The sequence below is a fragment of the Eleutherodactylus coqui genome, chromosome 10, assembly GCF_035609145.1.
Source record: "Eleutherodactylus coqui strain aEleCoq1 chromosome 10, aEleCoq1.hap1, whole genome shotgun sequence".
Classification (NCBI taxonomy): domain Eukaryota; kingdom Metazoa; phylum Chordata; class Amphibia; order Anura; family Eleutherodactylidae; genus Eleutherodactylus; species Eleutherodactylus coqui.
In genome coordinates this window covers 131,459,448-131,473,829 of record NC_089846.1, presented here as the reverse complement: position 1 = coordinate 131,473,829, position 14,382 = coordinate 131,459,448, and the positions used below count along the sequence as shown (strand labels likewise).

At 45.5% G+C, this 14,382-nt stretch overlaps 1 protein-coding gene across 5 annotated transcripts in view; it reads right to left on the bottom strand.

Annotated features, from left to right (window-relative positions):
* MBNL3 (muscleblind like splicing regulator 3) overlaps positions 1–13,830 on the bottom strand; it is a 152,092-nt gene extending 138,262 nt beyond the window's left edge. For all 5 annotated transcript variants that reach the window (XM_066581854.1, XM_066581855.1, XM_066581857.1 and 2 more), the window contains exon 1: positions 13,670–13,830. The gene's annotated coding sequence lies outside the window, so the exon portion shown is untranslated. The remainder of the gene's footprint in view (positions 1–13,669) is intronic.
* Between the last annotated feature and the right edge of the window lie 552 nt (positions 13,831–14,382).

Below are 14,382 nucleotides of genomic sequence, written 5' to 3'. Positions count from 1 at the left end.
TTAGAATGCAAACTAGCCGAGCGCACACCCATTACAGGAAAATCATGTCAAGCGCTACATAGCAGCGCAATCAATGGGGGTAGCCATCTTGGGAATGTCGCCAGAAATTAGTGATGCCGCTGAATCATGTCGAGTCAAAGATTCAAATATCAGGCCATGAATTAGTTAATCCACATACTGACTAATGTAAGGTCCATTTCCACAATATACATATGAGTGGAAGCAATTCGGGTAAGGGCCTGACAACTGGCTTAGCTATAGGAGATGCAGGGGATGCGGTTGCACCCGGGCCCAGGAGCCTTAGGGGGCCCATAAGGCCTCTCTTCTCCATATAGGGACCCCAGTACTATGAATAAAGCATTATAGTTGGCGGGGGAGGGGGGGGCCTGTTACAGGTTTTGCATTGCATTGAAGCTTCAGGTTACACCTCTGGGCCTGACCACACTGTCCGTATGGGGTGTAGAAATGAGTCCAGGACTGACCGCGAGTCTCCGGACCTGAACTCGGAGCATCATATGCGTTTCAGACACATTAGATAGAGCACCAGTGTTGTATGTGCTTTACTCCGCACTAAATGCTCATCAAATAATTCTTGACATCCTCCTCTGACCCCTTTCATTAATGAGTTGTTTATGTCCACAGGCTCCCCTTTCACGGGATGTTTTTATTACACCATTCTCTGTATACTCTCCATATTGCTGCTGTATACTCTCCAGCAATTTTTAGAAACCCTGGCGCCGCCTAATCCAGCAATTCAAACGGCCTTGTTGGAAGTCGCTCAGATTGCTCAATTTTCCCATTCTAACGTTGATTCACCCTGAAACTGATCCACGGAAACTTGCTGACGTGTCTAATTTCCATACAGGGAAACTAATTGTGAAAGGGTCGGGGTTCTAATAAAGTGGCCAGTGTGCAGAGCGGCACTGTAGCAAGTTTTAGATACAGAATGACAGTTTATTATTGCTACTATTGAAGACATTGACAAACAAAGTGTCGCATCAGTACAAGGCTGCTTTAGTAGATGCCCCATTATCTGGTATCTCAGCACACCACCGCTCACAATGGACAAGGGTCAGCGCTGAGCGGGCGGTGAGCATGCTGCTACATACAGAGGGATTTCACAGAATGCTGGGGAAAATACTATGTATCAAGTGGATTAAACCAGAGACAATAAGCCTATGTCAGAAGTCAAGTGGTGCAGGTGTCAAACACTTATCATGTGTAGAAGTACTTATGGATTCTCCTGGGATTACGGTACGCTATAGGGCCATGAGATGAGAGGTACAGTAAATCAGGAGGAAATGCCCCCAGGACGTTTGATGAGATTATACCTACTTTGATGAAAATAGAATACTGCAAGCATAACCCAAAGCTAGAGATGTAGCAGAGCCGGAAATGTCCTTTGGTTTTAGGTTGCAATGCAAACCATGAGCGATAAAGGGTGTTATCAGATTACAATCTCAGCTCTTCTAGATCTGAACATCTATGTCATCAAAATGAAGCCAACTACAATTAGGGGTTATTCATGTGGACAATTGTAACATCCGAGTTGTGTCTGAGTTTCAAACGGTCAATACTCAGACCCATTAAAATCAATGAGGGACATTTATAAAGCCGTTTCTGCCAGTTTCTGCCATAAAAGAATAGAAAATGTTTGTGCCCATTTGGATTTGCACAAAAATTTGGGAGTTTTTGGTATTCTGCGCCTGCTTAGTAACTTTAGTAAAAAGTAGGTGGAGCTTGTGGGGAGAGGGCGTAGCCGGCAGGTACCAGCAGATTCATACATTTTTAATGCCAGAAACTGGCTTAAATTATACCAGAAATGTGTGCCAGGTCGGACCTGGTGCCCGTTCCTGTGTAGGTACACGGAGGTGCCGAGATGCCCCTAATGCATTTAGAGGCATGCTCCTCTTCGTGTATTAGGCGCATTGTGCAATGGGGAGAATGTTATTAGAGCGGTCATCCGGGGACAGAGTTCTGTTCCAAAACTTGTTCAGACTGCGGCAATGACAGAACACATAGCCACCCTTCCGGCTCCCCTGGTCACGGCTATCGTGCCGGCTCTTTGGGCCCCACTCTTCATTTCCCGGTGCAGGGGCGATGTGATGTCCATGACAAAAGGGCCATGTGACTGCTGCAGCGAATTACTGGCTTCCTTCAGCCAATGAAAAACTTTGGGCCAATAGGGCCATCTTCCTTTTTTTCACAGGTGTGAAGAATGGATTTCACTCGGATGGCACTCATGCGTTAAAAATGCAAAAACTGGACACGGACTGATGTAAAATGCGCTTATAATTGCAGTGAAATCCGTCAGATTTTCCTTGACTGAAATCGCACTTGTCCGTGTGAATAAGGGCTTGATGTCATGGTCCGTTCACTGACATGCAGAAGAGCTCGTCTACATCTCTCAGGTAAGGGCTGTTCGCGGCGGCTGCGTGTATTTTTATCAGTCAGCCTGTGTCAAGGGACGCGCTAAATACGCTCGGTGCACAGAAGTTGTCTTGTGGTTGCTTTTGGTTAACACTTCTTATGTTATGTAAGCTCAGTGCGATACTGCGATCTACATCCAGAAATGTCCATGATATAAGTAACCGCAGCAGAACAGATAGCAGCGCTTAACAATAGGAATGAAAATAAAATAGCGCCAACATTTTTTGCTAAAAGTCCTTATTTACATGGCATTTATGCACAGAGCCTGCATGGCGGCACATAAAGCTGCTACAGTATTACCTGTGAGGGCTTCTCCTAAAGGGTTAATTGATTACCATGCACAGATGCAACAAAATGTGCAACAAATTGGTGCTGCAGTTGTGTGACAATTTGAATTGAGCATGCCCAGAAGGACATTTACTGACTGGCTGCTGCCTGGCCGATAAAAGGAATGGTAGCTGTACCATCACAGTATGGCAGGGACTGTGAGAGAGCTGAGTGCCGCACAGTAGGCTGTGAGGCTGCTGCTGCCTGCAAACTAGGAGCTGTGTACTTGGCAAAGACTTGCTGAGTGGTGGAGAGAATAGCTGGGTGCAATAGCCTTAGGGAGGAACCAGAGAATAGCAGGAGCTGTTGGAGAACACTGAAACCACTCATTGCCCTAGAGACTGCCTAGATCTGCTGAGGGACAGCAACAGAGTGCCAGAGCCAGCAGAGAAGTTGCTAACTGAGGGTCGATGATCTCTGAGAGAGAGTTCAAAGCTGCACTATAGAGCCCATGAATCAAGAAACCTGAAAATGTCATCAGCATTGGGTTGTAAGTGAGGCCGGTCTCATTAAAAGCAGAACAGGGCATAGACTTGCTGTGTGGTGGAGAGAATAACTGGGTGCAATAACCTTACGGAGGAACCAGAGAATAGCAGGAGCTGTTGGAGAACACTGAGACCCCTCATTGCCCTAGAGACTGCCTAGATCTGCTGAGTGACAGCAACAGAGTGCCAGAGCCAGCAGAGGAGTTGCCAACCGAGGGTCGATGATCTCTGAGAGAGAGTTCAAAGCTGGGCTATAGAGCCCATGAATCAAGAACCCTGAAAATGTCATCAGCGTTGGGTCGTAAGTGAGGCCGGTCTCATTAAAAGCAGAACAGTGCGCAGGCATTTGTAGGGACTAGCTGGCCCCGCTGTTAGATCAATAAAACTATTCTTTGTGAGGCTCAAATATTTTATCCATGAGCTGAGACTGTTATTGGCATTGAACCGAGAACTTATGGATGTTAATGTTAAAGTTCTTGCAAATTTCCCCAGGATTCTGCGGAGTGCAGAGAGTAATCGGTTGTCCACAAACTGCGGGTGTCAAGCTGCAATTTACCATTCTATTGGATTTTATTGAAGTGTGTGTTGCTAATGTTGTAATTACCCAACTCGAAGCATGAAATCTATTTGTTCCCTGTTATGTACAACTATGTAATCCTGACTACGACTATCATAGGCCTTAGACAGTCGTAGCCAGGATTACATAGTGGAACCGCAACAATTTAGTCGTCTCTTGATCTGACTCGCCCAGCATTGTTCTTTTCCATTTATTTGTTTAAAGTAAAAAGTTGCTATTTTGTAACTCCGCCATCTGCATCGTATCCTGTAGTTGGCGTCGCCGTCCATCACCTACAACAACCCACAGGGCTCTAACGCATCGGGATGACACGGATCCATATTATGGCTGCACAACGTCCAAGTTTCTTACAGCATGAAAAAGGACTTCTGCAGCAAAGCACATAAATAAGAGGCTAATTGAAGCCAACTGACGGCAAAGTGAAATCAATGGGGCCGCTAATGGAAACATTTCGCTACATTTTTGTCTCTGTACAAACCACTGAACAGAAAAGTAGAGAAAAACACCAGAATTAACAGTCTGAAATAAAGAAGTGGAACTAAAGCAAATGTGAATGAATAGAGAGGCAAGATGAAGAAGGTGGAAGGAGCGGAGATCACAACAAGTGCTAGAAAGTAACGGCATGTCCGATCTTTGGGCGTTCCATCAGAATGCCTCACATCGCATCGCCCATTGTTTTCAGGGGGGGGGGAGGGGCGGCACAGCATCACACGGTGATCAAGGTGCACGCAAGTGCGATACGATATTTACCTATTGGAAACAATGGGAAACACTCCGCAGATCGCTGCTTCCCTGAGGTTTTTAACAAAAAAACACCTCGCATCTGCAGGGATGTTGCATGTTGGCACGCGACCGCCGCAGAAATGTATCAGACTGCACTGTTCGTTAAAAACCATGTGATCTGAAAACTATCAACTGTTAGTGAAAACTGAAAAATATCGAAATTATGCAATTTAAGGGGCTTATTACGAGGGCTGAACCACATAGGCGTATTTTTGTCGCATTATGACCATCACGGCTGCATAGCGGGACACATCGAAAACCATTCATTGCAATGGTTTCATTTTCATTAGCGGTATTCTCACACGTTAATAGTACAAGCGACAAAAGATACGACTTGCCCATTCTTTCTCACAAGTAGTTTTACCTACATGCAGGAACGACTGGGCGAGACCTAACTTTCTGCAGTTTTTTTCAAACTGGCGTGCACAACTACGCTTCCCTGACAGTTGTGCATACGGCCGTCTGTTTTTGCGCTCAAGGAGAAATGCAGCCCAAATTATCATATGATGCGTAAAAAGTCCAATCTGGGTCCGCTATCTCAGAAAACATTATTTTACCAAGAGTAGTAAATGCCTTGAACAAACTCCAGCAGACGTGGTTGGAAAATCAACAATTAGGGCTCACCGGCATAGACGGGTGCAATATTGGTGTGTGAAGAGAGGACTGATTTCGCTGGGTATACACGTGCGGGTCGCATGCATGTTTGCTGTGTATGTGCATTTTTTATCTACGTTTGCCATCCGTTTTTACGCATGGCAGCATCCTAAACCATGCAGTGCATATACAGGCCGACTCCCTATTTACTTCCGCACGGTTGTAATGGCGACTTCTGGCACTTCCTTCGGTCCACACTGATACCCGGGTAAGTACTGCCGTCACTGCACCTTCCTCCCTCCATTCAGGAACCTGATTGAACCATTACATCGGCACCGCCCCTTTAATCTACTATATGTCTAATGTAAAGTCGCCATTCCCACCAGGTGGCACACAGCGTGATTAACCCTATAAACCCCAATAAATATGGGAGCTCCTTCAATTTATTAAAGTTGTAACCTGAAAAAAGAAACCTATAAGATGACCAAATCGGACGGCCCCGTCCCTCATTATCTGCGGGTGTCTCATGTGGAAAGGCGAGGATTCTCTGTTAAACCTTTCTTATCAGCCGACTGTTAGATTAACGAGGTAAAGACTGAAGCAGTTTATAGCCCGGTACAGCCCTGGATAACGAGGTGCATTCGGGGAACACTTCTTCCATCTCTCCAGGATTCATGACCGTTCAATTATAGGATCGGCCATATTGGCGTATAATTGATAAAAGGATTTTCTGAGCGATACAAAAAATAGTGGCACAAAATAAATTAAACACTATCCACCTGTCAGATGTGCCCACCAATCCGATGAAGCTACTCTGGTCCTAGAAGTTGCTGCAATGATCATGTGCTGCTCATGTGACCACAGCAGCTAATCACTGGCCACAGCAGTGATTTCATCTTCACGCACACATGACTGCTGAGGTCAGTGATTGGCTGAAGCAGTCATGTGAGCAAAGATGGTAGCAGGTGCTTCATGGATGTGGATCTGTAATGGGGGGGGGGAATTAAACTTTTTGCTATTCTCTGTTCAATATTATACTTTTCTTTTACTGTATTGCTAAGAGGAGGCGACGACAGGAAGAAGGGAGAAGAACACAGGAAGTGAGGGGAGAAGAACACAGGAAGAAGGGAGAAGAACACAGGAAGTGAGGGGAGAAGAACACAGGAAGAAGGGAGAAGAACACAGGAAGTGAGGGGAGAAGAACACAGGAAGAAGGGAGAAGAACACAGGAAGTGAGGGGAGAAGAACATAGGAAGTGAGGGGAGAAGAACACAGGAAGAAGGGCGAAGAACACAGGAAGTGAGGGGAGAGGCAGAGTGGCAGGTGGAGGTGGTTGCAGGAGTGTCTCCTAAAAGAGCGGTGCATGTATCCCACACTAGACCTACAGACTGGGACCCTCCTGGGAACAAGTTTACGTTTTCGGACCACTTTAACGGTATTGCTAATCCTCCGGTGTAAACAGACTTTAGTGGAAAGCTCAGCTAATTGAGTTGGTTCCTCCTTCTTCGCCCTGACTCCAGCCAACCCGTTTCAACGGGCCCAGAGAATTAAACATAGGCTGGTTGTTTGCTGTTACAATAAATACAGTTAACATTAGGCACAGACGGCTGCACCTCCGGGGTTAGTCTTGTACTCACGGACCCTCCAGGGCTATCCAAGCATCCAGGCCCGTGTCCTTACATGGCCCTCATCAGAATCAGTTTTGCCGGAACCCAAAAACATGTTACTAATAATGCCCCTGCTCATAAAAAAAAAAAAAAGGGTATCATGACCTGTGTAGTGGAGCCCACCCGGTGGTTCCCGACTCTCTGGCCCGTCGCAGATCTGATGGCTATCTAATGGATGATGGGGTGTTTAGTTTCCTATTTTGTGACATCCACAGCCCTCAGCCACTGTTTTTGGGACCCATAGAATGGTAGAGTTGTAAGGGATCTCCAGGTCATCGGGTCCAACCCCCTGCTCAGTGCAGGATCACTAAATCATCCCAGACAGATGTCTGTCCAGCCTTGGTTTGAAGACTTCCATTAACTTCTCTCGAAAACCCCTTTAATTTTCCATTTTTTGGCTGGTGAATGCCTTTTTTTGTAGAGGACGACTTCTTGGGGGCAGGTCCACAATAAGGCCTCTTTCACATGGGTGTCAATTTGATGCTCTGATAGCCACGCTAAAAAATGGCGCCTAACGGAGCACAAAAAACGAAGAAAAGTCGCAACCCAGTCACGGCTAATCTTCCCGCTGGCTGCGGCGTCCTGCAGTGAACTGATGCTGCAGCCCCGAAATCCCTTAGTCGGCAAAAACTGCTGTAATCACTTTAAATGCCTCCTAGAGTCACCTGTCATTGTTGAACAGCGCTCGCCACTCTTAAACTGCCTCCCGCTCCCTTTTTTGGACGGCTCCCATAGGAGTCTATGGAGCCTCCAGTGTTTTGCCGTCAAACGATAGGACAAGACTTATCTTTTGACATAACGTGTCTATGTTCTATCTGTGCTCTATCTATTCTATTTAGGGGACGTCCCCGCAGGGCGAATGTGCTGCAGAAATTCCATCCCAATTTTCTGCAGGATCAGTTAAAAAAAAATCGTGCTCATTTTCCCCCCGTTCCCCTGAAGAGGCTCCAATAATGAAGTATTGCCCCATGTGACCACTACAGCCAATGACTGACATCAGCAATCACGTATTTATACGACAATCCATCACTGGGGGCCCAGATGCAGACTGGCAGGGAATGGTCTGTGCGGACAAATTCTGTCCCATGTGATGCGTCCCTAAGGCCGCGCAGAGATTTAGTCGCAGAAACCGCATCCACTTAAACCCGTTGACTTCAATGGGTTCCCTCACATGGAGCGTTCTTGTGCCCAGGAGAAACAATATGCAACATGCTCTATTTTTGTGCACAATTGCGCACCCAAGGCCCCTATAGGAACCTATAGGATGTGCAGATGTGCACTTATCCTGAATGAAATCGCACACTGAACGGTATGATTTTGCGATGTTAATCAATAACGCTGGCGACTAATTAGACTGCGCCGCCCGTTCAAACATGGCATGATTGTACTGCGCCAATGTGAACAGGCCTGGAAGTTCATGCACTACAGTAAAGGAGCGTGGTTACGCTCGCGAAAGAATGTGATAGCGCTCCGTTCAGAGCGCAATTATGTCGCGCTCGTCTGTAGGAGCCCCTAATGGTTTTCAGCAGTTTCTTTCCAGTCTTACAAGTGTCCCTGCCTGCAGATTTGGTGGTTTATATCTGGGAAATCCACAAAAATAGAGATTTGTCGCACTTTGAACCTAATGTGGAAAATCTGCAACAAATCCACAACCAATGCGCATCATAAACATGCTGAGGATTTAAACCCATCTTCTGTTTTTTTTCAAATTCGCACGCACTACCACGGAGTTTAAAAAGTCAGAGAAGAAAAAAAAAAACGCTCATGCGCTACTATGCTCCGTAGTCGCGCATACGGCCACGTGTTTTTGCTCTAATACACAACAGAGCTTGTGTCCTGCGCGAACATATATACGCCTAAGCTGCCTTCACACGGGCCAGAGATGCCGCAGCATTCACAGTACAAGCCGTCTGGAGGGGATTTTAAAAACCTGCTTCACATGGAACAAAAAATTTGCGCAAGGAATCCACAGGGTTTTTGAAAAGTACTGTGGATTGTAGGGCCGCATGCACACGGGCGGGTCCTGGCAGCAGCGGCGTCCGCGCGTACCTGCTTTCTTTTTCTTCTCTCTGTACTGCGGGTGGCCCGCACGGCTCACCATCGGACACGCACAGACTTCTGCTTTTCCCGTGGAATCCTTGGTCCGTCCGCAATGCTAAGCACAGACAGGCTGCAGGTCGGATGGCTTCCATTGACTTCAATGGAAGCCGTCTGTGCAAGATCCACCGGGAAATGGAGCATGCTGCGATTTTTCATCTGCGAGTGGAAAACGCAGTTGGTTTCCGCCTGTGTGCTCGAAGAATCACTTTTGCATTGCATGTTATGGGCGGTACTGGCTGCGGAATCAGCAGGCTGTCGCCGACTCCGGGTTCCACAGTTCAAATCCGCCCGTGTGCATTCACCCTAAATCTGAAGCATGTCTGTTTATGCTGCAGGATTCAGCCCTGGAAATACAAGGGTTAAATCTTGCAATAGATCAGACCCACAACAAAGGGCATGTTGTCGCCCGCATCACGGGATGAAAGGAAACCGCTGATTTCAATGCTCTCGTGTTCACTAACTTTTTTCTCGACTATTAATACTACGCGCAGCAAAGGTGGGGCAGCGCCTAAATTCACGCGTTTTTTTTTCCAAACTTCTACACTGTGCCACTGGTGAAGGGAAAGAAATTCCCCTCGTTCATGCGCAACTACGCTCTGTACCGGTCAGTGTAGTTGCGCATAAGGCAGTCTGAAACCGCCCTAAAAACATAGCCAAATCTGCACCATTACGGCGCCTGCAGACCCTCGCAGATCCCATTGATTTCCATGGGTGCCCTCGCATTCTGCATTTTTGTGCTCAATTTTCGCGCGTATGAAGATATATGTGACATTTGCTCTATTTTTGCGCACATTTGTGTACCCAAGGCACCATAGGATCCTACGGGGTGCACAAATGCGCACGCTATCCACATAACATTGTGCACTGAACTGCGCAATTTCGTGGTGTTAATCGATAACACCGGGGACTAATTAGGCTGCCCAGATGGTTCAATCATGACGCGGGTATGTTCCACGACGCTATGAACGTGCCTGGCAGAGCAGATACGTACAGCAGAATGCGTGGATACGCGCAAAAGCAGGTGATAGTGCTTCCTTCTCAGCGCAATCACGTCACGCTCTCGTGAGCGTATTACGTCTACGCTCGTCTGCAGGACCCCCTAGCTGTGGATTTAGTGTGGATTTGCTGCTGCTAATATGCCATATATGAGGTGGCCTTAAAGTTTGATGCGTCCTTCCATGCATGCAGTACGCAGCCTTCAGCACGAATTCATGACATATCTCCTTTGTGCTTACGTCATAATACAGACGGATCTCTTAAGAGTCTGTAACTGCGGCAGATGAACATTGTGTGACTTTCATGCATTATTATGCGTTTTCTGTCATTGTTTCACCTTAAAGCTAAAGTCTACTCTAATCTATGGCTCAATAGAAGACGATTCATGTACAACTAGTGCATAAGAACTACATATGTAGCAGAGCTGAGTTTGTCACTGCTGCACAGTCGGGTCTATAGTCTGCTTTCTGGCTCACAATATATCTGGTTGTCCATAAAGACTGCCCATAAACCTCCTGGGTAATTAGGAGTACAGAAACAGTTCAATGACAAATTCAGCTCTGCTACATCTGCAAAAAATAATGCAATAAATGGCCAATGAAATACAATGTAGCCAACACAAAAGGTAGACCTTGAGTCTCTGTCCTCTGCACTGCTTGCAAACACTGCAGTAGCATTTTAGGAGGAGTCATAACATAAAATGCTAACTTTCAAGCTGGGACTTGACATCTGCAGGCGGGGGAAGAAGTTTAGTTATATGGGATCAGATTTTTAGCTGATCTGTGGTGCTGAGTATTGCGTGATTTGTGAATGCGGGCGATTGGCGATATGTAGAGCCCTACATTACAATGATTTCTACAGCAGTCACCTTCAGTGATGAAGAGCTGCGATTCGGAGAGCAGTGAAGGTCTCACCTTGAGCGAGTCACGCCACATTGTGCAGCCATACGTACATTCACAGCTGTTGTCAGAAAATAAAGTTGCCGCGCTTCTGAAGATGCGTTTAATCAAGTAAAAAAAAAAAAGTGTAAATATATATATATATGTGTGTGTGTGTTTGAAATGAGATGCAGCAGAGCTGAGTTTGTTATCCGGCACAACTCACTGAAATCACTATATATAAACACGTTATATATATGCTGTACATAGATTTATTTATACGCACACACTAAGGTCCCCAGCACACGGATACATATTATTCTCTGTGCCAACACATACCCACACTTCACAAAGTTTTTTCACGCAGACATAGACTGCATGAAAAAACTCCTTACTGCGCTATGCTGATCCATCTTATTGATGGCACTTGCCCATTAAAGTCAATGGGGATAGAAAAAAAATAGACCGCAATCAGATGCTATTCGCGTGCTTTCTTTCTTTCTTTCTTGAGAAATTCAGAAAAACAATTGGGTCTATATACATTTTTTTCCCCCAGATCTGAAAAACGGATGGCACGCAGATGTAAGAAAAAATCTGACACACGGACTGCATATGGAGGTTACACGGAAGCGCACATGTATGGAAAAATCTCCGTTGTCTGCGGACAATTTGTTTTTTGCGGAAGTGTGCACGAGCCTTACCCACGCTGCCTATTAATGGGCTTACATAAATGGTATGAATGAGGAATAGCAGAGCTGACTTTGTTATTACTCTCATTGGACTGTATATAGTATATAATGATAATTCTATGGAAAAAAAAGACAGCTCACTAGGTTTCCCGGCAGTTCTATGGGATGTGTTCCACCCAATATCAAACTCAGCTCTGCTGCATCTGCATTCACTGTACTGTTCCATTGTTGAACAACCAGCTAAGAAGAGGAGTGGCGTTTTTTTAATTTATTTTTTTATTTTATATTGATTTTAGGTAAAAGCTGAAAATTCAACATTTTAAAAGGCTTTAGGATGCAATGATAGCAGTGATGGCAGTATATAGGTACGGTCTGTACCTAGTAGCTCAGTCTCTGCTTTCATTCACGCAGCTCTTGGGCAAGTATATTCTATGTAAGGGAACATATACTTATTTCCTATTACCAGTCAGGTATTGGACAGAGGAAACGCACTAGTACAAGGCGAGCTAGGAATTCCCCTATCTGCAGCATGGTGGCTATGAAGCAACATATGAGACAGAGAGAAATATGTAGACTGTTGGATAAACTGGACAGGACGGCACCAGTATAGGATGAATCAGCAATGAGTAGGAGACATGGACTATTTCATTTCAGAACATGTGAAAACATAAAAAAGTAGAACAAAGAGGAAGCTGTTCTACGCCGGTCACACAGCCATCCACCATACGCTCAACTCTACCCATGCCATTCAAGTTTTGCCAAAGACATACTTCCATGCGCCAAAGCTGATGCGTTCATTAAAATGACCCCCCAAACTGAAGAAGTCTTGAGTGACGATCCCTAAACCCATTACTACAAGTTGCATCAAGGTATCAGTGCACCTTCGTGTAACTTGATCTTGAATCGCTTTTAACGTACGCATCATTCCAACAAAACAAATCATCCGCAGCTATAAAAAAAAGACTTCATAAAGGACAATAATGCGGCAAATGTCATAAAACTCTGCGGTAAAGAAAACCATGTGAACGTCTTCAGCAGACATATACTTATTCTAAGTCAAACTCTACAAAGACGTCGGGTTATTTCCCCGCATTTGTTACCAACTCGAATCTAATCGACATTGACATGAGCCCTCCACACCTGCAGAGGTCTGCATCAGCAATGTCTGTGATACACCAACCCAGGACTGAGCGGCTCTAAAGGGTTAAAATCAATGCAAGCTTTCACCTTAGCCAGGATCCCATTCTTTGTTTCCAGGCAGAATACAGTGCAGATGTGAGACCCACCACACTGCGCATGCACACTGAAACTATGCATAAAATTCAGAGAGGGAAAAAAAAAAATCTCCCAAAAGTAATCAGTTATGTAGTTTCTGCAGATCATCGGAGAGTCAAGGTGAAAGTGATATTAACACTGAATGGGGGGTGGAAATGGAATATGGTAAGTTTGTAATAAAAGAAGAAGAAACTCTCAAACTCTGTAAGAATTAATGTATCTGAGTAGATCAATATCTAGAGGTGTATATATATATATAAAATATATATATATATATTACATACCGGATAAGGACACATATGTGTGTCGTGTAGATACAACCGAGTCACAAGATATTGAAACAAGATGTGAAAAACAAACATTGGATTAAACAAACACTCATGAAAAGGACAATCGCAACAATGTTGCATCTTCCAGAGTAAACACAAACTAGAAGAAACAATGTAGAAGAAGTAAGGCAAGCACCATATCCCCCCTTTTATTCCCTACGACTACTGTTAGAGCCGCCGTAACGTGAACCATATGGAGCGTATATATGCAGAATATCCCACAGTTTACAGACAGACAATACTACTGCAGTGATCCCGGCGGATATGATAAGCAACTTTCCAAATGAAGCATGAGGCTGAAACGAGCCCATCACTCTGCCAAAGCTCGCTGTAACATCATGTCTTTTTGTTAGCCATTAAAAGGTATCCTATCTACAAGATGACTTGGTTTCTCTTGCCGGGAACAATCCCATTTTGCTGCACATGCAACACGCTGCTCTCACACCCTGGAAAATCACCGCTTTGCCCGCAACTGCATGTGATGCCGCCTTCGGAAAGCTGGTATCATGCCTGTCGTACGGAATGACAGCCTGGCTTACCTTATGCTTATGTGCTGATCTAGCAACCCCAGAAGACCCGATCCTCAGCTGCAGAATGCCATATGGAAAAAGCAGAAGCAGCACTAAGCGAGACAGACAGAGTGCTGGGTGAGGCTTTAGCATGGGTGTATAATGAATGCCGCCATTTTAAAGCCTGGCTCTTGAAATCACTAGGCATAACGAAATTAAAGCACGCCCCACGTACATAACTTCATTGCTGGGACGTGCATCTGGGATGAAACTATGCAGCTGCGGGGTGGGAAATGTCAAGCAGGCAGAGAAGAAGGAATAAAATCTGGCGTGCAAAGCAGGCGGGGAATGAGGGGTTAAATGTGGCGGCTACGGCGGCGAAATATTAATATGCACTTAGTGAATCTTGAACGGCGCGCTGCGGCGGGTTGGAAACATGACTTTGCTGCAGCTAAATCAGCAACGTCGTTATTATAAAGCATTTCCTGTCTCCCTCTGCTGCAGCGACATGGTACAGTCCGCAAAACACGGCACCTAATGGCCTTTGGGAGCTGTGTCGTATTCTGTAGCTCAGGCTGGCTGCTGCCATAGCAACATAGCTAAAACCTACACTAGATCCGCACAATAAATCCAGCAGCACAATAAAAGGTGACTCCAAGCAATTAGTGCAAGGAAATGCACTAGTTCATGCGAAAGCTCCAGGTTGCACGTGCTGCAGATGGGGGGAAAAGAGACCCCGATGA